General features: G+C 36.5%; 2 pseudogenes; both read left to right on the forward strand.

The window, feature by feature from the left end:
- Positions 1–11906: 11906 nt before the first annotated feature.
- LOC145076267 (uncharacterized) lies at positions 11907–14838 on the forward strand (annotated as a pseudogene).
- Positions 14839–22812: 7974 nt separating this feature from the next.
- LOC145076268 (DNA-directed RNA polymerase subunit alpha pseudogene) lies at positions 22813–24379 on the forward strand (annotated as a pseudogene).
- Positions 24380–26477: the final 2098 nt, after the last annotated feature.

Consider the following 26477-nt stretch of genomic DNA (forward strand, 5'->3'; position numbering starts at 1 on the left):
TGGGATAGGCTGCGAGAGCTATACTCCACTGATGAGGATTTGGAGCATTCTATTCAGACCTTGCTTTTGTCTGAGTTTGGTGAATTTAAGCAGAATTCTGATGAAACTGTTACTCAGACGTTCGATCTCTTCAATCATCTTCTTAGCAAGATGATCAAACACGATATAGAAAGGAAGCTGATTGAACAAAAAGTAACCTTTTTGAATGGCCTTAGATCCGAGTGGAGAGCGGTTGTGTCCACTGTTAAAGCTCATGAGCAATTTAAATCTCATTCGCTGGCAAAGCTGGTGGGGATTTTAAAATCCCAAGAAAAGATTGTTTTGCAAGAGAAAAATGTGGTCTCTAGTTTAGGGTCCTTGACCCTCCTGTCCAAAAGCAAAAGTGTGGTAGAAGATGAAGATCTCAACTTAGAAGACTATGATCTTACTTCTGAAGACTATGCAATGATGGTGTCGAATCCAAAGAGGTTCATTAAGAAAAGGTTCCCCACCAATAAGAATTGAAATTGGCAGGGAAGCTATAGTTTTGAAAAGGTTAGGGAGGAACCGAAGACAGAGGAACCAAAGAAAGAGGCGAAAGTTGAAGGTGATTCTGGTGTGAACTGCTACTACTGTGGAAGAAAGAACCACTATGCCAAAGACTGTGTCCTAAAGAAAATGGCAGAGAAGGATGCGGAAAAAGGATGAGGAGGCTGTGTTGATGAAAAAGCTGGAAGAGATCAAGAAAAAGAAAGCTGCTACTAACCCTTCGATGAATGCTTTAATTGTGCAGGGTTCGGCAGAGGATGATGAGTTCGGTGGCATGCAGGTCTGGTCAACCGACTCAGAGGATGATGAGGTCAGGAAGCCATCTCATGGAAAGGCATACGTTACAAGAGGTGAAGAAAGCGGTGGGAAGTGTTTGATGGTGACAAATGTATCTCAAATGAAGGGATACAATACAGATGGTGGGAATGAAGACACTAAGGAGCAAGAGGACCTATGCTTCACAGCAAAACCTCTCAGGGTGCAGATCAATGAGCTTGATGAATTGATCAAGAAGGTACAATCTGTTTTTGTTTCATTCAAAGTCCCACAAAATTCGTATGAAAAAGAATTAAAAAGCTTAAATTCATGAATCTCAAATCAAGATAGTAGTTTAACTCAAACACGGGTCACCAATTCTAACTTAACTGACCAAATAAGCAGGGTGTCATCCAAGAGTGAGGAACGGAGGATGTGGATAGAGCTGAAGGAGTCTGAGCTGATTAAATCCAAAGACGAAAACATTTATTTACAAAGAGACAATTTAAAACTTCTAAAACAGAGAAATGTTTTTTGTTTAATTGCTAAACGTCTTTATGCTAACATCACTCAACTTCATCTTAACTGTGAAATAGGGCAGAAAATTCATCGCATGATTTTTCCCTTCCTTGAGTTTAAGGAGGATGAAATCGATGCTGAAGCATATAATTGCGAAAGTGTAGTTTCGTCTAATGATGTGAATCCGACTTATATGTATGGTCTGGACAAAATTGAATCTTTTATAAAGTCCAAGGACCATAAGGACATGCTGAAAAACATTTTGGATGAAAACTATAAACTGAAACTAAGGACCGAAACCATACAAAAGTTTGACTCATTGAATGCCAACTTGAGCTCAGAAAATAAAATTGATGTTGAAAACGCGTCTGAGCTCAATGAGGATGATGATATGAGTGAAATTTCTGTAGAGGAAGTCGACTGTTCTGAGTTTGTCAAGAGCGAACCCGAAAACCACAAAAATTCTGTGGAGTTTGCCCTTCTGAAAATTTTGTGGAGTTTGCTCATTTGTCCCAAAATAAGTCCCCGATTCTTGAAGAAAAAGTTGTTGTGTATCAAAAGGTAAGAACAACACCAAATTAGGTGTATAAGGTCACAGGAGTAACCGAACATCAGACAGCCGAACTCACCGCCATAGTAAACGAAGATAATGCAGATGGCTGTGATGAATTTTTCTGGTCTGCTCCTATAGATAACGCTGACGAAATCGTTGGTCTGTCAGAGCGGACGTCATGGAAAACCAAAGGCAGATATGTGCTAGAGCCTCTAAACAAGCCTGACAACTTCGATGTGCCAAGTACTAGTGGTGCAAAAGAAGTTCCTGTAGAAGAAGTTACTCCTACAATCGAAACATCATCTGTTAAAAGTGAACCGGCTGACAGGAAGCAAAAGCAAAAGGCCAACATTCACCGACAGCCGAAGCATGTGAAGGATCAGAAGCAACAAAGGAATCTGAGATACAAGAAGAATCTCTCAGAGTGAAAACAGTTTTGGCGATCTCAAAACGCCCATTTCTCTTATCATGACAAAAACTCAAGATCAGAGAAAAGTACTGTCAGGCCGCAAGAAAGTAATAACAACCGAAAGGACAGGTTCGGTTCTGAAAGGAATAACAACCGAAGGGAAAGGTTCGGTTCAGAGAACATCAGCTACCGAAAGCATAGGTTCGGTTCCGAGAGCAAAAGCTACCAAGGTTCTAGGTTCGGTCCCACTAATGACCAAAAACAAAAGGGTCACTTAGAACCTCAAGTCAAGAAAACTTCTTAGTCTAAATTCTCTCATTGTAATTCTTCTCAACCCCATTCTAAATCCAATTCTGTTCAAACTCAAAATCCAAAACCTTCAACAGATTTGAAAGGAAAATCGAAGGTTTCCTCAGACAAGAATGATCAAAAGCATTCCAAGGCCCAAACGCCTGAACCTGAATCAAAACCGACTGTAACAAATCCCAACAAAATTAATGTTTTCACTATTAAAAAGAAAAATGAAACTACTTTAATAAAAAGAACATATCTTGTTGACATTTCTCTTACTATTCCTGTTCCTGTGAAAGGCTCACGTGGACCCAAGAAACTTTGGGTTCCTAAATCTGCTTGATTTTTGCAGGTTATCAATGACGAGCAGTTCGACGAAGAATGTTATATTGACAGTGGCTGCTCACGTCACATGACAAGAAGGAAGGAAGAGCTGAGGGAATTTCGATCTCTTCCAAACGGCGGGAATGTCAAGTTCGGGAACAACTCATTTGGCACGATTAAAGGTTATGGAATGATAACAAATGGAGACTTCACGATTAGAACGGTTGCATACGTTGAAGGACTACAGCATAACCTCATCAGTGTATCTCAGCTTGTTGGAGGTACCGGTCTTAAAGTTTCGTTTGATGATGAGGGTTCAGAAATAATAGAGAAGAAAAAAAAAAGAGTAATTCTCAAATCGGAGCGCAAAGGCGAAATGTTTCCTCTCAATCTCAAACCCATCAAAGGAAATCCAGCTATCTGTCTATTATCCAAAGCACATTCTGACGAAAGCTGGCTGTGGCACCGAAGGCTCTCTCATCTCAACTTCAAGGATATCAACAAACTTGTCACCGGAGGTCATGTTCGGGGTCTTCCATTGCTCAAGTTTGATCGAGAACATTTGTGTGCTGCGTGCGAAATGGGGAAGCAGAGTCGTCAAAGTCACCCATCCATCATAAACACTAAAGTCGTTGAACCACTTGAGTTAATTCACATTGACTTGTGTGGTCCATCTTCTATCGAAAGCATTGGCGGTAGCAAGTATATTCTTGTTATTGTTGATGACTTCTCACGTTTTACATGGGTGTTCTTTCTGAAGCACAAATCTGAGGCTACTCACAAGCTAAAGATGTTTATTAAGCAGGTTGAAGTACAACTGAGGAAAGTCGTTCGCAACATCAGAAGCGACAATTGGCCGGAGTTCAAGAATAAAGAATTTGAAGACTTTTTAGCAGAAAAAGGAACCAGTCACAACTTCTCAGCCCCCTACACCCCTCAACAAAACGGGATTGTCGAAAGACGAAACCGATCTTTGTGTGAGGCGGCCTGAACCATGCTTAGTTTCGCTTCTCTACCTCTATATTTCTGGGCTGATGCTATTGCTGCAGCTTGTTTTACGCAGAACAGGTCCAATCTCAATAAGCGTTTCACTCTTACTCCTTATGAGATCATCAACAACAAGAAGCGAAACGTCAAATTCTTCCATGTATTTGGCTCACGATGCTTTATCTTCAATTCTAAAGAACATCATAACAAGTTCGATGTTAAAGCCGATGAAGGGATTTTTCTGGGATACTCTCTTACTTCAAAAGCATACCGGGTTTTAAACAAGCATTCGAGGAAGATTGAAGAAACGTATTATGTGACTTTCGACGACTGCTATGTTAAGAAGCTGAAGGCCACGGAAGAAACAGTTGGAGAAATTTTCTCTCAAACAGGCCAAGTCACAGCCTCGATTGCAAATTTGTTTGAGCAGTTTGTGGAGTTATTCGATGAACCAGAGAAGGCTACTCTCTCAGAAGCCAATGCAGCAGACAACAAAGTTGACCATCTGAAGCAAATCGTCGATGACCGTGCCAAACGACTGGGTGAAGGAGAATCAGTTCCAAATGGACCTTCTCAGCACGATGCTTCAGTTGAGGGGGAGAATCCATCTTCTTCAAAACTGCCGAGTTCACAAGTTGAGGGGGAGAACTCTTCTCCAGCCGCACCCGAAAGCTCTACTGCACCCGAAGGTACTGTAGCTCCCGAAATCTCAATGCACCCGAAACTCATGTAGCACCGGAAGGTCAAGACACACCTGAAAGCTCATCAGTCAAGGGGGAGAATGCCGATATGTTTTATGACGATGACAGTTAATCTGAATTAGAAGAGATGGTAAATGCTGAATTGGATCCATCCTATGATCCAAATTACCCTCCTCTTGTCAAATGGACTAGAGATCATCCTGTTTCACAGGTTGTGGGTAATGTCTCTGAAAAGGTCTTGACCCGATCTCAACTGAAGGCAAAACAAACTTCTTTATTCTCAAAAGTAGAGTTCTGCATGTTTAACTCTTTCGTCTCAAAAGTTGAACCTAAGACAGTAACACTGCTCTTGATCATTCTGATTGGGTTCAAGCTATGCAAGACGAACTTAATGAGTTCGAAAGAAATAAGGTTTCACACCTCATTCCAACTCCTAAAGATACCTCGATTGTTGGTCTCAAATGGGTCTTCAGAAATAAAATGGACAAGGAAGGCAATGTAATAAGAAACAAAGCTCGTCTAGTGGTGAAAGGATACTACCAGGAGGAAGGAATCGATTATGAGGAAACTTTTGCTCCTGTAGCTAGGCTGGAATCTGTTCGAATATTCCTTGCCTATACTGCACACAAGAACTTTGAGGTCTACCAAATGGACGTAAAGTGCGCATTTCTAAATGGAGAACTTGAAGAAACGGTGTATGTGGAGCAACCTCCGGGATTCGTCAATGAAAAGTACCCCAATCACTACTATATTCTGGACAAAGCGGTTTATGGGCTGAAACAAGCACCTCGGGCCTGGTATGAAACGCTAACCAAGTTTTTAAAGATGTCCAAATTCAAACAAGGTTCGGTTGACCCAACCTTCTTTTGTAAGAAGGAAGGTAACCACCTTATGATTTTTCAAATCTATGTCGATGATATCATCTTTGGCTCAACGAATCCTAGCTTAACAGTTGAATTCAGAAAGCTGATGGAGACTAAATTTGAAATGAGCTCAATGGGTCCAATTAACTTTTTCCTTGGTTTAAATATTAGACAGGGACCCGAAGGCATCTTTATTAACCAGGAAGCCTACACCAAGACTCTCCTTGCCAAATTTGGCATGATGGGAGACTCAAAGGTTAAAGTTCCAATGGCGTTTGGCACCAAGCTCACTCCATCCTTGGATAAACCAGCAGTCGATATTACGCTATATCGCCAGATGATCGGTTCTTTAATGTACCTTACTGCTAGCAGGCCTGATATAATGTTTTCTGTTTGTTACTGTGCTAGATTTCAGGCGAATCCTCGTGAACCTCATATGCTTGCAGTGAAGAACATACTCCGGTATCTAAAACGAACTACCTCTCTCGGCTTATGGTATCCATCAAACTCAGGTTTCTTCGTTCAAGCCTACTCAGATGCTGACCTTGGAGGTTGTGGACTAGACAGGAAAAGCACCACTGGAGGCTGCCAATTCCTTGACGGGAAGTTGGTTAGCTGGCAATCAAAGAAACAGACTTGTGTATCTCTGTCTACAGCTGAAGCAGAATACATCGCAGCTGCCTCATGTACATCTCAAGTGATTTGGATCCAAAGCCAACTCATGGACTATTGACTCAATATGAAAAAGATCCCACTATATTGCGACTCTGAGAGTGCAATTAGGATCTGTCATAACCCAGTGCAACACTCCAAGACCAAGCACATAGCACTGAGGTATCACTTCATTAAGGATCATGTGGAAGATGGGAACGTCGAAATTCATTTTGTTCGAACCACTGATCAACTGGCTGACATCTTCACCAAAGCTCTTCCTGAAGCTTCTTTCAACAAAATTCTACAAGGGCTAGGAATGATGGAATCGGAGTCAGTACCAAAAATTACCTCTCAAGATCACAAGTAAGAAGCGAAATAGACCGAACGTTCGGGTTCGGGTCTCTTGTATGCCGAAATGGACCGAACGCTCAGGTTCGGGTCTTGCTCTGGTGTACTGAAATAGACCGAACGCTCGGGTTCGGTTGTATCATCTGATCTTCGCTTATCACTCAAAGGTAGTTTCCTTGGTTGTAAATCTTTTGTATTATTTTTCCAAATTCATTTATCTTATTGTCAAAGTTCTTTTCTTTTTCAATCTTATTTTTTTTGGCAACCGAAATGGACCGAACGTTCGGGTTCGGTTTCAAAATTTTTCTCACCCGAAATAGACCGAACGCTTGGGTTCGGTTCCAAAATTTTCTCAACCGAAATAGACCGAACGCTCGGGTTCGGTTCCAACTTTTTTTTTATTCATTTTTTTTTATTTATTTCGATCAAAAAATTCCAAAAATATTTTTTTTCTTTTTTTGTAAATTCAAAAACTCCAAAAATATTTTTTACTTTTTTAATTTTCGCTTTTATCTTTTTGTATGTCTTTTTGTGGGTAAATTATTTCACTAGATAAGTGTCCGTAGAAGCATGCTGCTGTATGTGTCCAAAGCCTCATCTAATTCTGAATAAAAGTCTTACTGACTTGGTACAAACAAACCTTGTCTTCCCAATTAGGCTCTCACATTTATTCTAATTATGAGCTACCTAATGCTCTTCTCACATGAGATAAGAGTTTTCTGCTTAGTCCCTATTTTTCATAGCAGAGGTACTTTGGGTTTCTTTACACCATCTACATTACTATTCTCCATCTCATTCACTTCACAAACGTAACCCTTGAGACGCTCAGACATTACCACTGAGGTTTATGGTTACACAATTTCTGTGTTCATGATCTTAGCTTCGTGTCACTACGTGCTAAGTGAAACCCACAATTCAATACCTACTATGCATTGACGGTGAACAATTAATTCGCTCTAGCTTTCACTAATGAATTGACGGACTTATCCATGGGGGTACCACATGAAATCTCTATTTTTCTTTTGAATGATTCCTATGAAATTGTTAAATCCAATAACATTTCTTCCCTTGGGATCCAATTTTAAATTTTTTTTTGTTGATTTCACATATCTTAGTTTACCTTGCTACTTAAAAGATCTCCAACCCCTGAAGTTCACTTCTCTACTTCTCCTATCTCCACTCCACCAGTTACCATTCCTATTTCTATTCCCCCCATTTCCTCCACCACTCAAATACCACCTACCTCCATCCCAGTACCACCACCTATATTTACCGAAGCAACCACCACCACCACTGCAGATGTTAGAACCAACGTATCTGATACGGGGGTTCATACTAACGCACCAAAGTCCACTTCAGTACCCGAACCCACACCAACAACCGAACACACCACCCAACCCGAAACTACTACTATTACTGAGCCTCCAGGTTACCACCACCATCTTCTCCTGCTCATGCATCAGAGGATGAAGAACCACTCCTTGGCGGGGAGGACATGACCTTTGACTCGCTCTATTACAGTCCATTTCAAGTTCAGAGTGACGATGATGACGATGCTCCTATCACAAAGAGGCATCTCAAGGAGCTACATGACAAAATCGATTCGCTCATCGCCTCATCTTCCACATCTTAGTCCTCCATTTCTGAAGCTGCCATTCAGAAAATTGTTGAGGCTTTCTCCAAAGCTCATCAAGTTTCTATCGATTCCGCCACTGCAGCCATAGACACCTCAACCAAAGCATGTGAGACAGCGACCGAAAAAGTCGATAAACTATTCACTGATGCTTCTTTCTTGTTAAAATCTTTACAGGAAACCGCTGAAGCCACCTCAACAAAGCTGGAACCCATTGTAAATTAGCTGGCTAACTCAGTCGCATCAGAGCTGAAGTCGTTCGCTTCACTTCGACAAACCATTTCTGACGACAACTCAGCTTTCAGAACAACAATTGAGGAGCGTCTCTCTAAGCTTCAAGAAGACTTAGCTGCTGAGAACTCTCTCATGGATGCTCTCGCAAGGAAGACTATCACTCTGAAGGTCAAGAGTACTCAACTCTCCAACTCTCAACAGGAGATTGACTCTCTTCGATCTGAAAGAGAGGTGGTTAAATCGTGTGTTTCGGATGTCCACTCAGCTATCTCAAACATCCTTGAAGCACATGACCCGATCCTCAATTATTCTGTGAGGCGTGACCTTGCAGAGAAGCTTGCTCCCGCCCTCTCTCTACTGAGCAAACTTGAAGGGCTCCTTGATTTCGTGTCCATTCCGAAACAAGGGGGAGAAAAAGTGAATATGTCTCAACCGAACCTCCTCGAGATAAAGAGGCTGACATCAGTGCTCGTGTGGCTAGAGAGGCTGAAGAAGCCGAAAGAAGACAGAAAGAAGCCCATGACCTTCTCGAGAGCAGGAAAACTCTTTTTCCTCCTTGGACTCTTGAGAAGCTGATTAAAGAAGCCATCGAAACACCAAGTATCTTGTGGCTAGAACCTGTGATCTCTTTAGATTGTTCTAACACAGTCGACTCTCAGTTCGATATGCCACTGACCCGAAAGGCGTTTGTTTTTCACACCTTTGACAACATTGCTGAGTTCCCCCATCCTCATCCATAGGTTGATCGGGACTTAGTTGAATTTTATTTGAGGGCAGCTCAACCTTAATACCAAACTTGGAGCGTTCAGAAAATCATCAATGTTCGGGTCCTAAAGCCGTTCAGGGAAGGCAACTTCACCAACGTTCGGTTCAAGGTATACGGGGATCTGCCAAGGCCGAACATGCCATCTCACTTGCAGATCTGCCCAACCTTAATCCCCATGACTGGATTATCTTGCACAACATCCTTCTTACAAACGAAGCTGAATATGGTCCGATCATCGACCACTTTAAGAGGATGCTTGTATGCTATGTCATGGAAGTTGCTCTGATGGATCAGGAGATAGTGAGCGTATTCAAGAAGAAGCCCACCATATCTCCTGTTGGCTCTTCCAGTGATCTCAACATGATGCAGATGGGGAAGATTGACCCAAAGAGAAACTCCGTCATGTTCACTAGGAACGAAGGACAGAAATGTCTTTTCGCCTTGGCAGACAAACATCTCTACACCACTTCCTATTTGGAACACGTTTTAGGGATCATCCATCGATGCAAGCAAAACACAGCGGATGATATCAAGTACTTTGATGATATGATTCAATGGTACATTCGCTTCAGACAGACAATCCTTGCACTTATCACACGTCTGTTTGATACAGTAAAGAAGGCTCCCGCTACTGGCCCAAGCAAGAAGAAATGATAGTCTCGCTCCAAATTGACGCAAAGGGGGAGATTGTTAGGGTCAGTATAGTGTTGCGTCTATTGGGCTCGTTAGCTAATCCATGTTTATCTCCAGTATGGGCCTGTCCATCCGTGAGTTTTGTAGGGTTTAATATAAATAGATGCTTGCATGCATTCTAGAATAAGAGGATTAGTATTGATTAGAAAAGTATTGTTCAGCAATATCATCGTTCTTATTTTGTAACCCTAGAATCCTCTACAGTGGAAGTTCTTAGTCGAGCTCTGCTGAGGATCGAGTAATCTAATCATTCGACACATTTTGATTCATACTTGTGTTTTGTTTACTGTTTTACGTTCATCACCTACCTGTTACAAAGATCTAATCGATCAAACAGTTAATTCATAACTCATCATCATGGACGTAATTTCTTTGGGCCTTAATGGGCCATCTGAAAGCAGACTTTTGGACTAAGGAAATTATTGGGCTTTAAGGTAAGGCCCATTGAAGGGGTTTGGGTCTAATTTGAAAAATTGGGCCATAAGTGGGCCTTAGAAGATTAGTTAGTGTTGGGCCTTTTTATGTTGTGGATTTGGGCCTTAGTCATGGATCAAATTAGGCCAAGGGTAAAATGGTCATTTTACCCCAAGTATGGAGTATTAAATTTTGATTGGAACCCAAGTATTGATTGGGTGTTATTTTTATATTGATAGCTCGGGGGAGTTGTCAGGGCAACCGCTAGGGATTTCTTTCTGTGAGATTCAGCATTTGAGGTGAGTTTCCTCACTGGGTTTAGCGGGTCTAAGGCACCAATGTCGGCCCTTATTGATTATTTTAGGATGTTACGAGTCTACATGACTCTTGTATGTATTATGTGCTGTTATGCGTAGTGGGAGGGCTCGATGTCAGGTGAGGGTTGAGGACTGGAACATATTCTAATGTTTATGACTGCTTTATGTGTTAGCATGATTATGTGATATTGATTGTATGTGTATAGCGGGCGAGGCCCAGTAACAAGCGAGGCCTGAGAATAACAAATCTGTATACCGAGCGACGCTCGATGCCGGGCAGTGCGTGATGTTGGGCGAGGCCCGATGTTTGGCGGGGGCCCGATATGTGATTTATTATGTATGGTATGGGGTAGAAGAGCTCGGGTTGTGCTTACGGTTTTTATTTTATGTTTCAGATACTTTTCGTTGCAAATAGAAGACCTCGGGTTGACTGCTTCACACACACCATTGGGATTCCGCATATGATATTTTACTCTGATTTTATGACATTTGATACGTTGGTTTTGTTTGAGATGTATGGTTGATATTTGAAAATACTAGTTTACCTATTTTAAAAATGAAATTTTTGGGACCATATTTTGGGATGTTACAAATTAAAAAAGGAAAAAGAAAATCAACTTCTTTTGCTGACTTTAGAGTATGCAAAATTGACATTTCAATCCAATTACTTATTACATATATAATCAAAACTATAAATAATCTTTATTCATGCTTTAAAAACCAAATATCCACTACTAGAAAAATAGCCTTTTACGACGCGCAAACCATGACACTCATTAATTTATGTTACGCAACCGATAGTGACATTAAAAACGTGTCATCTATTCAGAAAATTTAAGGATTTAGGTCACGCATTATTGTGCGCCCTTAAATTATTGTCATAAGAAAAAAAATTAAAAACACGGAGGGCGCTGTATCTTAAATGCGCGCCCTCTGGAGGTGTCGCTTTATAATTTTTATGAACGCGCGTTCTTTAGTTACAAGCGGGAAAAGAAAAGCCGAAAAAATTAGAAAAGCCCGCTAACTCTTTGACCTAAGCGTTTTGACGCATCTTTCATTCTCCTCACACTGCTGTGCAACCTTTTCCAAGGTAACGATTTCATCTCCATCTCTCGACTTCATCATCTCAATGAAGAAAAAAGGCTTCTGATTTCCATTATCTGCTTCATCTCTGCTGTGATTTCACCTGCTTCATCTCTTCTGTTCTTGAGAATACTCGCCAACAGTGTTCTTCCACTATTCCTTGACCTGCTTCTTTCTGTATTCTTTTATCCACAATGTCTTCAAAGACATTCTCACACACTTTCTAAAAAAATCATTTTTTCTCTCTCAAGAACCCTAGCCGTCACTCACACCACCATATTTGTAGTGTGTTCTGTTCAGATATATATGCATCGATGAAACAAGGAACCTTGATATGGAAGGCCACCCAAGTATTAACTCTTCAAGATTCAGGCCCCTGACACCCCATTTACATCAGACTACCAACACCACCGCAAACAATGGATGTTGGTGGTTTGGTCTCACACCTTCTTTACTGTGGGATACAGATCCTAACCATCTGACCTCCCTCTCTCTCTCTCATGACGAAGAACACAATTTGAAGGATTATCAATCAAGAATGATTGGTTATGGTTATGATTTAAAAGGCAAACTGAATATATCAGTCGATATCGATGGAGGGTTTGCGAAAACCAAGGTAATAATTTTGATTTGCTTTTAGTTGGTGTTTCTCTTACTGGTACCCTTCTTTCACATTCTCAAATTATGTGTTCTTCTGTGTGGATTTGTTTGAAATTTGAAAGAAAGTTTTATGAAGCACTCCAACTGCTCGATGAAATGCTTGAACCAGGTTTTTGGATTCATTCCAGTCAGTTATTAGATCATGCATTACTACATTTAATCTCAATTTAGTTGTGGATTTTGTTGACTTAATCTATGTTATGAGCATATTGGATCATATTTAAATTATTATGTTATTGAATACATGCTAAACTTCAATGTATGTATAGCCCATATAAAGTTTAAGAGATAGACGGTTATATGCAACTTCATTGAACAAAGAAGAGTTACAAATGGTTATGTCAAATTGACTATAGTCATAGTAAAAGAGATTTGATTTTGATGTGATTTTTTTAATAAGGAGCCTCTAAATAAATGTGAAAATTTAAGGACTAGGAAATAGGACAACCCGGGTTAAATTATATAAATTGTAACAGAATCCTCATATGATATTCTCCTTCCTATAGACTCGCACCTATTTTGTCACCTGCCTCATGGTATCATATCCAGAGAGCTAAAGTAGCATTTATATATTGGCAGTAAACTCGAATCGATAACATAGATTTTGAAACCGAAATTCGTTTACTCATAACTACATATTTTGAAAACCCCTGGAGTATGATTGGAATTGTTCCGTTGTTAATATCTACGAGTCTATCTAATTTCCCAGGAGAAGGTCGCGAATCCATTGTTCGAGAAACGACCAAAGCAATTTGGAATCGGTGGAGCTTTGCCTCCTAAGAAGGATCTTCACAGATTCGTAAGATGGCCTCAAGTCGTCCGAATTCAGAGAAAGAGGAGAATCCTCAAGCAGCGTTTGAAGGTCCCACCAGCATTGAACCAGTTTACCAAAACCCTTGACAAGAATCTCGGTATAATGCTCATCCTTAACAATAATTTTGTTCTAATTCCAACTATGTTCTTACTCCTTTTACAATCCACCGAGTTTCATCAAACTGATAGACAAATCTCTGTTTATGAAATTATGAAGCAACGACTTTGTTCAAGATGCTACTCAAGTATAGGCCGGAAGACAAAGCAGCCAAAAAGGAACGCCTGTTGAAGAGAGCTCAAGCTGAATCAGAAGGAAAGACTGTTGAAGCTAAGAAACCCATTGTTGTGAAGTATGGTCTTAACCATATTACCTACCTTATCGAGTAGGTTTTTCTCATTTACACTCACTGTAATCTTCTATTTCTTTTTCTTCTAAAGTGCTTAATGACATATTATGTTCCATTTCAGAACAAGGCACAATTGGTGATCATTGCCCATGATGTTGATCCAATTGAATTGGTTGTCTGGCTTCCTGCACTCTGCAGAAAGATGGAAATCCCTTACTGCATTGTAAAGGGGAAATCTCGTTTAGGAACTGTAAGTTTTTCCCTTATCATACTTTTTACTTTTTTTTTTCTTCTCATTTTCAGTTGTGAGTGACAATTCTTTTTGTATTACCTTTATGGCTATTTTCTGTTTTTTAGGAAAAGAATACGGTCTTTTCCAGAGAGCTTCTTGTCACCTCTTGATTTGGTTGTTGTTCCAGGAGACAATAAGATGACGTCGCTCCTCACCACCTCCTGCTGATGCCACACATTTTCTCTTTACTACTTGCCAAACTTCAAAGTTTCTTTCATCATATCACATGAACCATTAGAAAATTAATTTGAAGGCCTGTAGCCATCTCTCTCTCTCTCTCTCTCTTCACCCTTTTCTCCCGATTTTTTTGGGTCCAATATTTCTTTGTTCATCGTCATTGCTGCTTGTTACCTATCTATGGCCACCATGAAATATTGAATAAACCAATTTTTATTTAATTTGGTTGAATACAGGTAGTTGTTTCATTCGAAATTTGGATCTTTTTATCTTCCTTTGTTTAGGTTATAATCCAGTTGGGTTGTATCCAGTATATAAGTTTATGGCTTGTTATATGTCAGTAGTTATATATGATAGTTATAATTCTGACCTTACCATGTTCAAATACTGGGCTTATCCCTTTTGTATTATGTATCTTCAATTCGGTTTATTCTTTGTAATATAGCCTTTCTAGATTTTGTAATTTTCTAATTGGAGTAAATTATTTTTGTATTGTTTTAAGCAGAACTTTGTGTTTAAACACTAATTCCAATGGGTTATTGCTGGTTGCTGTTCAGGCAGACATCAAGCTTCTCCACCAGCCTTGCCAGCAACAGTTACCTTCTGTGTCCCTGAGTACCTGTACAAGAATGACAACCTTACATCTTGATTGACAACCTTACCCTTGATGCACCCTTTAACTTCTCTGCTATGGAAGGGCAGTATCATAATTATGTTTATGGGCATGAATATTACATATTTTTCTTTTCTTATGTTTAAACACTAATTCCAATTTGTTTTTTTTGAAGCATCTTCTAGCTATGGTGAACCAAAATACACTCAAGGAGAAAACATCTAGTGGTATGCAGGGTGTAAACAACGAATGGTGCACACTTCTTCACCTTCTTGGCTGTTGTCTTCTTTCACAAGCACATCTTCAATCATCATGGGGTTCTATTGAAAAGAAAGTTAATGAAGCCATTTCTTGCTTTTTTTAGGTATGTGTTATGTGACATATCATCCACTAATGTATCATTTATCATTCAGCATCTTTTACTTTGATGGGTATAGATACAGAAGGGTAAAATGGTCATTTACTTGCATTCAAACAGTTTATTCATTTAGTAAAAAAAGGGACATATATATAGGTGTGTTTCTTATTGACCTAACAAATACAAAGGGGTAGAATGGTCATTTACTTCCATTCAGATAGTTCACTAGGGGGTGATGCTTTTTGACATAGTACATACAAAGGGGTGTTTCTTTTTGAATTCATATGTACAGAAGGGTAATAGGGTCATTTACTCACATTCACATAGTTCATCCAGTCAACAAAATAGACAAATACGTAGTTGTGTTTTCTTTTTGACTTAATGCACTTATTAATATGGCTATTATTATTATTATTATTATTATTATTATTATTATTATTATTATTATTATTATTATTATTATTATTATTTATTGCTATATGTTAATGTTATTTTTTTTTATTAATATATAGGTTAATTCGTTCGGAATCTAACACAGCTGGAAGAAGGTTGTGGATACTTTCATTTGGACTTGGTTATACAAATAAGTTATATAGTTAGGGAAAACCTCTTAATAGCAATGTACAATTAGGTCCCCTTAATACCAATGTATTACAATGTATTGTATTTTTGTATGACAATAAATTTTATGTAATGGATTATATTTTTTATATATGATATATTATTTTCTATTATTGGACATTAAATGCAAATTTAATTTGAAAATTAGTAAATCCATAAATAATTTTTTTTAACATTTAAAATTATGATACGCAAAAATGTGTGTCATCTTTATTTATGACATGGCCTTTCTTGACATGGGCTTTCTTGATACGCATTGCGTGTCATAAACACGCGCGTCGTAAGGTTACGACACGCGAATGCGTGTCGTCTTCCTTTATGACAGGGCCTTCCTTGATACGCATTGCGCGTCATAAACGCGCGTCGTAATTGCGCGTCATAAATGCGCGTCGTAAATGCGCGTCGTCTATAGACGACGCGCAAAAGCGCGTCGTCTCTCTTTATGACAGGGCCTTCCTTGACACGCATTTGCGCGTCGTCTGAGCGTTTTACGACGCGCAATGAGCGTCGTAAAAGGCCTTTTTTCTAGTAGTGATCACAACTTATTAATGGAAGGGCACGTTCAAAAGCTCCATTAATTAACTATACTAAATAAATTTCAATAGTCAATATTCCTAATAACATCTTTCATGCTATTTTCATAATCTTAAGATATTTTAAATTTAAAAACAGACAATTCAAAAATGAATTTCAATCAAAAAATTTACTCGTTGTCAATCTCAACAACTGTTTTCTAAAACCACCATTTGATCTCCCATGACGGAAGCTGACCCACAATACTCTGACGAAAGTTCAGCTTCAAATGATGTAGAAATTAAAGACACATCCACCAACAAAGAAACAATCAAATTTGTTATGCTCGACAACATTAATGTAATGGAGATTATTCTTGCAGATAAAGAATGGGCAGGTGTGTTCCCGTTTGATAGCCCTGTTTATTTTGAAAGATTTTGTTATCCTTATGTTCGTAGGGGCATTGGGAATACAGAATGATGGACTCAGAAAGATAGAGAAATTAAGAATAAATTCAACAGTAAAAGTGCTCCAAAGGGGGACGTTGAAAAGAAGGAATTCAAATTGTGGAAGAAGATATGGGGGAATGAACAAAAAGGCAATGATCTGGGTGAGGGTTCAAGTAAATGACTTTTTAATCTACTATTACATATTTTTATCTATATAGATAATGATTTCTTACTATAAGAAATTCAGTGGTGGATAAAGAAAATAATCAAATACAATGATTCGTTCATAAATGGATAAAACTGAACTATAGTATATTTAGATGTTAGTTGCTTTGAAAATGAAATAATAATGAAGTCGTTGGAATATCTAATTTTGAATTCATGATATTTTATAGACAAACTAATAGAATTGTGAGTGGTTCTTTATTGATGTATGAAACTAAAGATTTATCTTGGCAAAAATAATTTAATTGGTATTAGATTTAGATTTTAAGGTTGTTTTGTTGTGTGTCTAAACCATTAATAATCGTTTTAACTATAAAATTTAGATCTGTTTTCCAATTTACTAATGTAAAAGCATTACAAATATTAATTTAAAATAATGATTAAATGTGGTGAAATATTTAATTGAAATCCAATGGATTAAAATCAATTATAACGTTGGGTATATAGTTCAAACGACAATTAAATTGTGCAATAGAAAAAAATAAAACATTTTTAATATAAAATGCTAAAAAATATATTTTTTTCAAAAGCATGTATTATTAAGTTTTTAAGGAAAATGAAGTTATAATGTTGCCACTAAACATTTTTATCTCTAATCAATTAAACATTTTCATGATAAAATTCCGAATAATAAAACATTCCAATGATGAAATTCCAAAGTGACCGTAAAGAAACCGGAATATTTGTTATCTTTTTTTATTTTTTTTACTTGAAAATTTTGGTGTAAAAGTGTCAACCTTACCAGTTTGTTGTTAACTTTTTTTTTTTAAAATCACAATTTTATCATTACAAACCTTTTCTGCAACCAAACTACAAAGATCATTTATGCATGTCTTCTTCAAAATCTTATTCAATTATTATACATTAATTCTTTTAATTTTTTTTTAATTTCTTTTTATTATATCACTTTTTTTAATTGTTTTATTATATATTAATAAATATTATTTTAATATATAATATTTATATATTAATAAATATTACTTTATTAGATTATTAATTACCTTATTTTTTTAATTTATTTTTTCAATGGATTATTTATTTTTTATTCGATTATTATATATTAATAAATATGTAATATTTGTATATATAATATTACTTTATTGGATTATTAATCTCTTTTAATTTCTTTTTGATTAAATTAAGTTTTTTATTGGATTATAATTTATTAATAATTATCGTTTTTAATATACAGTATTTATATATTAATAAATATTATCTTTTGTATTACTATTTTTAATTGTTTTTAATTTTTTTAATTGTTTTCTTTACTATTTTAAATAAAAAAAACCCAAAAAGATTCCCCCCACCCCACATCTCCTAATTTAGTTTGAATATTTAGAAGAGATTATATTTGGACACCATCAACACCATCACCCAGTTCAACAATGATGGGATGAGTGAGATTGTTTTTAAATAAATTAGAATGGTAGTGGTGTTATAAAAAAATGAATTAATCCATAAAAATTGAAATTCGAAAAAAATAACCAAAATAAATTAATAGTCTAGGTAAACCAACTCATTTTCATCATCTCCATCTTCAAAATCTTCATATTCTTTGTCTTCCTCCCCATATCCCTCATTCCCATCATTAGATATTTGGTCATATGTATTTATACTTGAGGCTAGGCACAATCATTTCGTACGAGTTACAGTAAGGGGTGACTCAAACTGCTTTTCAACCTGAAAGATTTTATATGTTTCCATTTCAGCTTCAGTGACTTCAAATACCCCTCTTGGTTTTGTCTTGATAACCGTCCACTTATATTTCGTCTATTTTTTCATTGAAGGGTATGATGTATAAACATTTGTTCTGCGTGTGATGCCAAGGAAAAAGGGTCATCAGTTTGAAGTCGAGAGTTGAATTTGACATCAATCAACTTGTTTTTGTTGACTATTACACCGTCTTTATTATCAAACCAAATACAATTAAACAATACAACAGTCGAGAGTCCGTTGTCATAATACCCAATCTCTAAGATCTCTTATAATATGTTCAACATTATATGTCTCCCCCATCACACATACTCCAAAGATATTCATTACACAACCGTCACCATATTGTTTGGATTAATTCTTTTTTGTACAACACCACCACCATCCTAATATATTTAAAAAAAATCCCACTCATCCCACTACTGTCGGACTAGGTGATGATGGTGATGTTGTAAAAAATATGTTATCTTCCAAATATTTATAATAAATTAGGAGACATGGGGTGTGTGAGATTTTTTTGGGTTTTTTGATTTATTAAAATAAATAAAACAATTAAAAGAAATTAAAAACAATTAAAATAGCAATACAATAAAATAAAATTTATTAATATATAAATATTATATACTAAAAACAATAGTTGTTAGTAAATTATAATCCAATAAAAAACAACTAATCTAATAAAAAAAATAAAAGAAATTAATAATCAAGTAATATTTTTTAATATATAAATATAATATATTTAATAATACATAACAATCCAATAAAAAGAAATAATCTATTATAAAAGAAACTATAAAAATAACTAAATGTAATTACAAAATCCAATAAAGTAATATTTGTTATATAAATATTATATATTAAAAATAATATTTATTAATATATAATAAAACAATAAAAAAGTAATCTAATAAAAAGAAACTAAAACTAAATAATTGAATAAAATTTAAAAGAAGAGATGAATAAATGGTCTTTGTAGTTTGGTTGCAGAAACGGTTCCTAGAGGTAAAATTATCATTTAAAAAAGTTAATAGCCAAAATGTTAAAGTTAACATTTTACATCAAAAATGCACAATGTATCTAAAATTGGATCACTTTTACACCATAAAACATTTTTGGACCAAAATCACATAACTTTGACAATCATAAGGACCATTTTTGCTATTTTATCAAAAAATAATAAAAACCCCTCCAACATGTATCCCCCCTCCCGTCTTTTCTCTTTCTGTCAAATATCAAGCCGTCATTTGGTGGTGTTTTTTCCACCAATCTTGTTTTTTGGGTTATAATATTTTTTCTTTGAAAAATAAATCTGAAAAAACCAAAGCTCTTAAAATTTAATAATCTACAAAATGAGCACAATCATGAAAATTAATAAAAAAATGTTTTTTTTAAAAAAAACCCAGAAATTTTTTTTTTCCAAAAATCGTAAAAGTTTAAAGGATACTTCTACTTAATATACTAGTGACTTTGTAAAAAGAATTTTTCAAAAATAAGTTTTTGAAGTATTTATTTTTAAATTTAAGAAATATTAATTTAAAAAAATATTGAACATAATATGATCCAAAATGTGATGATTCAAAATATTTATGATTGCAAAAAAAAACTTTTGATTCAACTTGTTTATGATTCTTAATTTGTTATTATCTAAAAATATTTAGACTCAAATATTTTATATTCCTTAATTATATCTTTTATTATTCAATATATTAATGATCCAAAGTCATATGATTCAAAAATGATTGGATTCAAAATATTACGATTCAAAATAAAATGATTCAAAATTTTATAATCCAAAAATAATGTGATTCAAAAAGGTATGAAAGGAAAATATTATTAACCTTAATATTCTTCTTATTTAAAATTTTATAATTGTTAAACATTAAAAATTGAAACCGATATTTAGTTCAAAAAATCAAAAAAAAAAACAAAACCAAAAATAAAAAGAAACACTAGTATCTTCAAGTATGTAGTAAATATATCAAAAAAACTATATATATATATATATATATATATATATATATATATATATATATATATATATATATATATATATATATATATATATATATATATATATATATATATATATATTTAAAAAACAAAAAAAATTTAAAAAAAAACAAAAAAATTAAAAACGTTAAAATCGAGTATATATCTATTTGAATTTTTTTCAACAAAAAATAAAAATAAAAAACCAAAATAAACCAAAATAATTAATAAAACTCACTTAAATGACGTTCCATGAACGTTCGTCGTACGTGATTAAATCATTGAGACTGTATTAGTTACAACGGACATGCATCTCATGCGAACGCACCGGCCAAGTATTTTAGTTTGACAATTGTGCCTTGACAACATGGGAGGTGGAGAATTGTCCTCGCAGTTCTCAATATTTTTTTGACTCTTCACCTTAACCAGACCATATATATATATATATATATATATATATATATATATATATATATATATATATATATATATATATATATATATATATAGAGAGAGAGAGAGAGAGAGAGAGAGAGGTAGGTTCAAAAGTTTCTTATAAATATTGTGTGGTAGAATGCACCAATAGGAATTTAGTATTAGTTATATGTATATTAAATGTTATTTATACTTATAACTCATTTTTATGGAAACTAATTAAATTCATCATTAATATCAACAATAATATTTTTTCAGAATCAATTCATATCTAGAAGAATGCGAGTGTATTCCAGCAGAATGAGAGTGTACTCCAGCAGAATGAGAGTGTATTCTAGTAGAATACACTCTCGTTCTTCATATTCCATGCAACTTTATTGTATTTTAAGTGAGTGGGTCCTAAAAGAAAATATGAACTCATATATAAAAACCTAGATGCGAATTCATTCTGAAAGAATGTTATTGCTGATATTAATGACAAATTTAATTAATTTCCATAAAAACAGAATTATAATTATGGATATCATTTAATATACATATAATTATGGAAATCATTTAATATCTATATTTATTTAATTAAATAATTATTTTATTTACTAAATTTATATTGGTGCATTCTAGCACACAATATTTATATATATATATATATATATATATATATATATATATATATATATATACATATATATATATATATATGTATATATATATATATATATATATATATATATATATATATATATATATATATATATATATATATATATATATATATATATATATATATATAAGGTGAGGTTCAATAGAGAACCATAATTAACCAAGGAACCAATCTCTTTTTCAACTGTTAGAACTTATTTTTTATAAAAAAAAAAAACTAAAAATACAGAAATTCATAAGTTTTTATCTTTTTTCCAATGATATAAAATTCGATTTTTTTATGTCAAATTCACAATTTGAATCTATGAAAATTCACACGGTGAATCCGAAAAATATTTTTCACATTGACAATGTTAATATATGACTTCAGATATTTTTAGATTTTTTTTGGATAAAAAATTAGTTTTAGAAATTGAAAAAAAGATTTGGTTCCTTGGAGAACCAATAATTATGGTTCTCTATTGAACTTTTCCATATATATATATATATATATATATATATATATATATATATATATATATATATATATATATATATATATATATATATATATATATATATATATATATATATATATATATATATATATATATATATATTTAATGTTACCATATGCGACCACGTTAAATATGACGGAAAGCACTGACGGGACGTTATATCGCCAGGGCCTTGGTCAGGTCTCAGTCTTATCCCGGACAAGCCAGCGTCAGTTCCTTGGTCGGATCCTCTCATTCTCTCATGACCAATTAGGTCATGACAAAGAGCCTGATGACGCCTAGAATTGACGTCACTTGGCTGTTAGACGGCGTGAGCGTACTTCTCCTAGTAGGAAAGTGCCACGTCTCACTCCCACGTAGGGAGAGTTACCTAATTCCGTTAGCAACAGGTATAAAAGGATCCTTTCCTTCCCAAGGAAGGTGACTATCTTCTTCCCTATACAATTTTGCCTAAATTTTTCTCTGAAAGAAAGTTAACTTGATCGTCGGAGTGACGTCCTGGGAGAACCCCCGATCGTCCTTTAACAATTCTTCTGTGTTGTGTTCTCAGGTAAACCTCCAACACCAACTTGTCAACAAATGACCAATTCCCTGAAGAACCTATCACAACATTTGGCGCCATCTGGACGTATCCTCAGAGTGATACAACCAATAGACGATGTTGGTTCTCTACAAAAGGGGGATGTAAACTCAACAGCAACCGAGATGGTAAAAGAAGATCTGTTCAGAACACCGGTGAGTAAACAAGGAACATCACCGCGAGTGTAGAACACAGGCCCCAACCCAGGTGCTAATAGCACGACTCCTGCCAATTACGATAGAAATAGCAGAGCTAGTACTCAAGAGCAGTTTTCGCAACTATATATTAGCTGCCTCAAATGGCGATAACACATCTCGATTTGTTGCAAGAACCTCCGTATGATGGCAACGAGGTACTCACTATCTCTAAATCCAGTAAGAGAAATACAACTCACCTAACGGAGGATGAGATATAGGTACTCTCGAGAAATCTACTCAATATCACTTTTTGAGTAGCAATCCCAGGCTATCGAACTGGGATCCACGAGATCCACTCTTCATATCTGGATTCATTTGCCATATGAAAATCCATCGGATATACATCGACAATGGTAGTAGCTCCGACATACTCTACGAGCATTGTTTCAGGCAACTACCGGAAGCATGGAAGGAGGGGCTAAGGCCCCCAACTGAAGGACCATTGGTGGGGTTCACCAGTCACAGCTTGTGGCCATTGGGCACTATCCGACTATCTTTCACGTTGGTCAGTCATGACAAAAGGGACAAAATCACAAGAACAATCGAGTTTTCTATGATTCGGTTTCCAGCATAACATAACATTCTGCTCGGATGATCAGCAATATCCTTACTACAGCTCGTGCCATCGATGATACATGGCATAGTTAAATTTAGCACACGCCAAGGATCAACAACAATTATTGCCACAAACACCAGGGCGCAGCACTGCAATCAGATCATAGCTGCTCCTGAGTTGGTACGAGCTCCAAAAAATTCGAAGGAGGATTGTTCCACTTAACAACACCAGGTAAACACAGAATACCCAGAACAACTTGTGCAAATTGGTGCTCACCTATCCGACGAGATCAAGGCACGACTAGTAGCGCTTCTGAAGCAACGTGTGTTGAATCAGCAGCAGACAGTAAGCGTCTTCTTTATGGGCACTTTATTCTGTCTCCGATTATGAAAGGTCAAGCAGACACAATAGGCATTGCTATGTGAAGAGCTTTGCTTGGAGAAATCGAAGGGACATGTATCACACGCGCAAAATCTGAGAAAATATCACACAAATATTCTACCATAATGGGTATTCAAGAATCAGTACATGAAATTTTAGTGAATTTAAAAGAAATCGTATTGAGAAGTAATCTCTATGGAACTTGTGAGGCGTCTATTTGTGTCAGGGGCCCCGGATATGTAACTGCTCAAGATATCATCTTACCGCCTTATGTAGAAGTCCTCGATAATACACAGCATATAGCTAGCTTGACGGAACCCATTGAGTTGGTTATTGGATTACAGATAGAGAAGAATCGCGGATATCTTATAAAAGCGCCAAATACCTTTCAAGATGGAAGTTATCCTATAGATCCTCTGCTATTTTTAGCCTGGAAGCCAACAGATCTGACAGGCGTAGACCGACAGGTTATAGAGCACAGTCTCAACATCTTCCCCGGAAGCAATATTGTCATAGAAAAGAAGAGGGGCCAGGCGGAAGACCGGAACAAGGCTATAAATGCAGAAGTAGCCAACCTAGTGAGTGACGACATACTTAAGGAAGCAATGTTCCCGACATCGATAGCAAATCCCATTATGGTAAAGAAAGCCAATGAGTCATGGCGAATGTGTATTGACTACTCAGACCTTAATAATGCTTGTCCAAAGGATCATACCCCCTTCCGGAGATAGATCAGAAAGTCCAATCGCTCGAAGGGTCTGGATTCAAATGTTTCCTTGACGCGTACAAAGGTTATCATCGAGTATAGATGAAACGAGAGGATGAGGCAAAAACAACTTTTCACACCGAGAAGGGCACTTTCTGCTACCAGAAAATGTCATTTGGACTCAAAAACACGGGTGCTACATATCAGAGACTAATGAACAAGATATTCGCTGATCAAATTGGTAGGAACATCGAGGTCTACATTGATGACATGGTAATAAAGAGCCGTAACGAAGAAACATTACTCCATGATGTGGAAGAGACTCTTAAAATGCTAGCTAAAGTGCAGACGAGGTTAAAGCCAGCCAAGTGTACTTTCAGCGTAGAAGAAGATCAATTCCTTGGGTATCAGATATCCAAGGAAGGAATTCTGTCCACTCCCATCAAAGTCCAAGAGTTCCTCAAGTCGAAAACTCCCCACAACCTCAAAGGTGTACAAGAGATCAATGGCCGGCTAACAACATTAGGAAGATTTATTGCCAAAACAGCAGAAAAGGCGCTTCCCCTGTACCAAACCCTCAAAGGGTGCTTAGATAAAAAGCAATTCAAATGGACAGGAAAGAGCACACGAAGCATTACGACAACTGAAAGATGCCTTACACCAGCTACCGACCCTCGCTTGCCCGCTACTAGGAGAAACGATACAAATGTACCTAGCAGCATCAGAAGAAGCTATCTCCTCCGTGTTGGCAGTAGAAAGGGAAGGCTAACAGATCCCCATCCACTTTGTAAGTAGGGCCTTGCAAGGGAAAGAGGTTAATTACCCAGTCTTAAAGAAACTGGTCCTCGCCCTAGTATACACTACCAGACGGCTACGACGGTATTTCCAAGCTCACAAGGTGGATGTCCTAACCAACTACCCGATAAAGCAAGTTCTGTTAATGCCGGAAAAGTCTGGATGCCTGGCTAAGTGGGCCATAAAATTAGGCGAACATGATATCAATTACCACTCCTAACTAGCATCGACGCCCAGGTTCTCGCAGATTTCCTAGTCGAAATACCAGATACTATCAAGGGAACACCAACGACAATACTCTTCGAACCGTTGGATCCTGAAGCCAGCAGAGAGCTTTGGAAATTATACACCGACGACATAGCAAGTATGGAAGGCTCAAGCGTAGGCTTGATCCTTCAAAGCCCCAAAGGCGAAGAAATCACTTACGCACTACGATTCGATTTCCAAGTATCTAACAATGAAGCAGAATATGAGGCACTCCTAGCATGCCTGGGGTTAGCAAGGGAGGTTGGTGCAAAGCGATTAGCAGCTCTCAGTGATTCGTTACTTATGAAGCCAAAGATCCAAGGATGCAGAAGTACCTAGATGCAGTCTGCATCTTAACAAGCAAGTTTCAAAACTTTTCAATACAACAAATACTCATGGAAAAAATACGATGGCGGACGCTCTCATCAAGTTAGCCTCAACTTCCTTTGATCACCTAATAAAGAAAGTGTTAGTCGAAGTGCTCCCATTGAGAAGCATTGATAACCAAAAGGTTAATATAGTCTCGACTACCCTAGAATGGACCAAACCATACGTCGATTACTTGCGCCACGATGTACTCCCAGACGACTCGGCAGAAGCGAGAAAGGTCAAGGTCAGGGCATCACATTTCACAATTAGAGACAACCAACTGTACCGAAGAGGGTATTTAATCCCATGGATAAAGTGAATCTCTAAGACAGAAGGACAGGTGCTCCTAGAGGAAAGTCATTCCAGAGACACAACAGCGCACGAAGGAGCTCGAGCACATACGGCAAAATAATCCGCCTAGGAGTATATTGGCCAGACATATACAACGAGGCAGCAGCCCTAACCAAGAAATGTAAAGAATGTCAGGCATTCACTCATTTCCAGAATCAACCGGCCATGCCGTTGACCAGCATCACCAGCATCACAAGCCCCTGGCCCTTCCATCAATGGGGGATTGACATAGTGGGACCATTCCCACCAGCGCAAGGGGGTGTGGAATTCTTGGTAGTGGCTGTGGATTATTTTACAAAGTGGATAGAGGCAGAACCATTGGCCACCGTATCGGGAAAGAAAATGATAAAGTTCATGACCAA

This window comes from Lactuca serriola, chromosome 9, assembly GCF_051521515.1.
Source record: "Lactuca serriola cultivar US96UC23 chromosome 9, Lser_US96UC23_V15, whole genome shotgun sequence".
Lineage (NCBI taxonomy): Eukaryota > Viridiplantae > Streptophyta > Magnoliopsida > Asterales > Asteraceae > Lactuca > Lactuca serriola.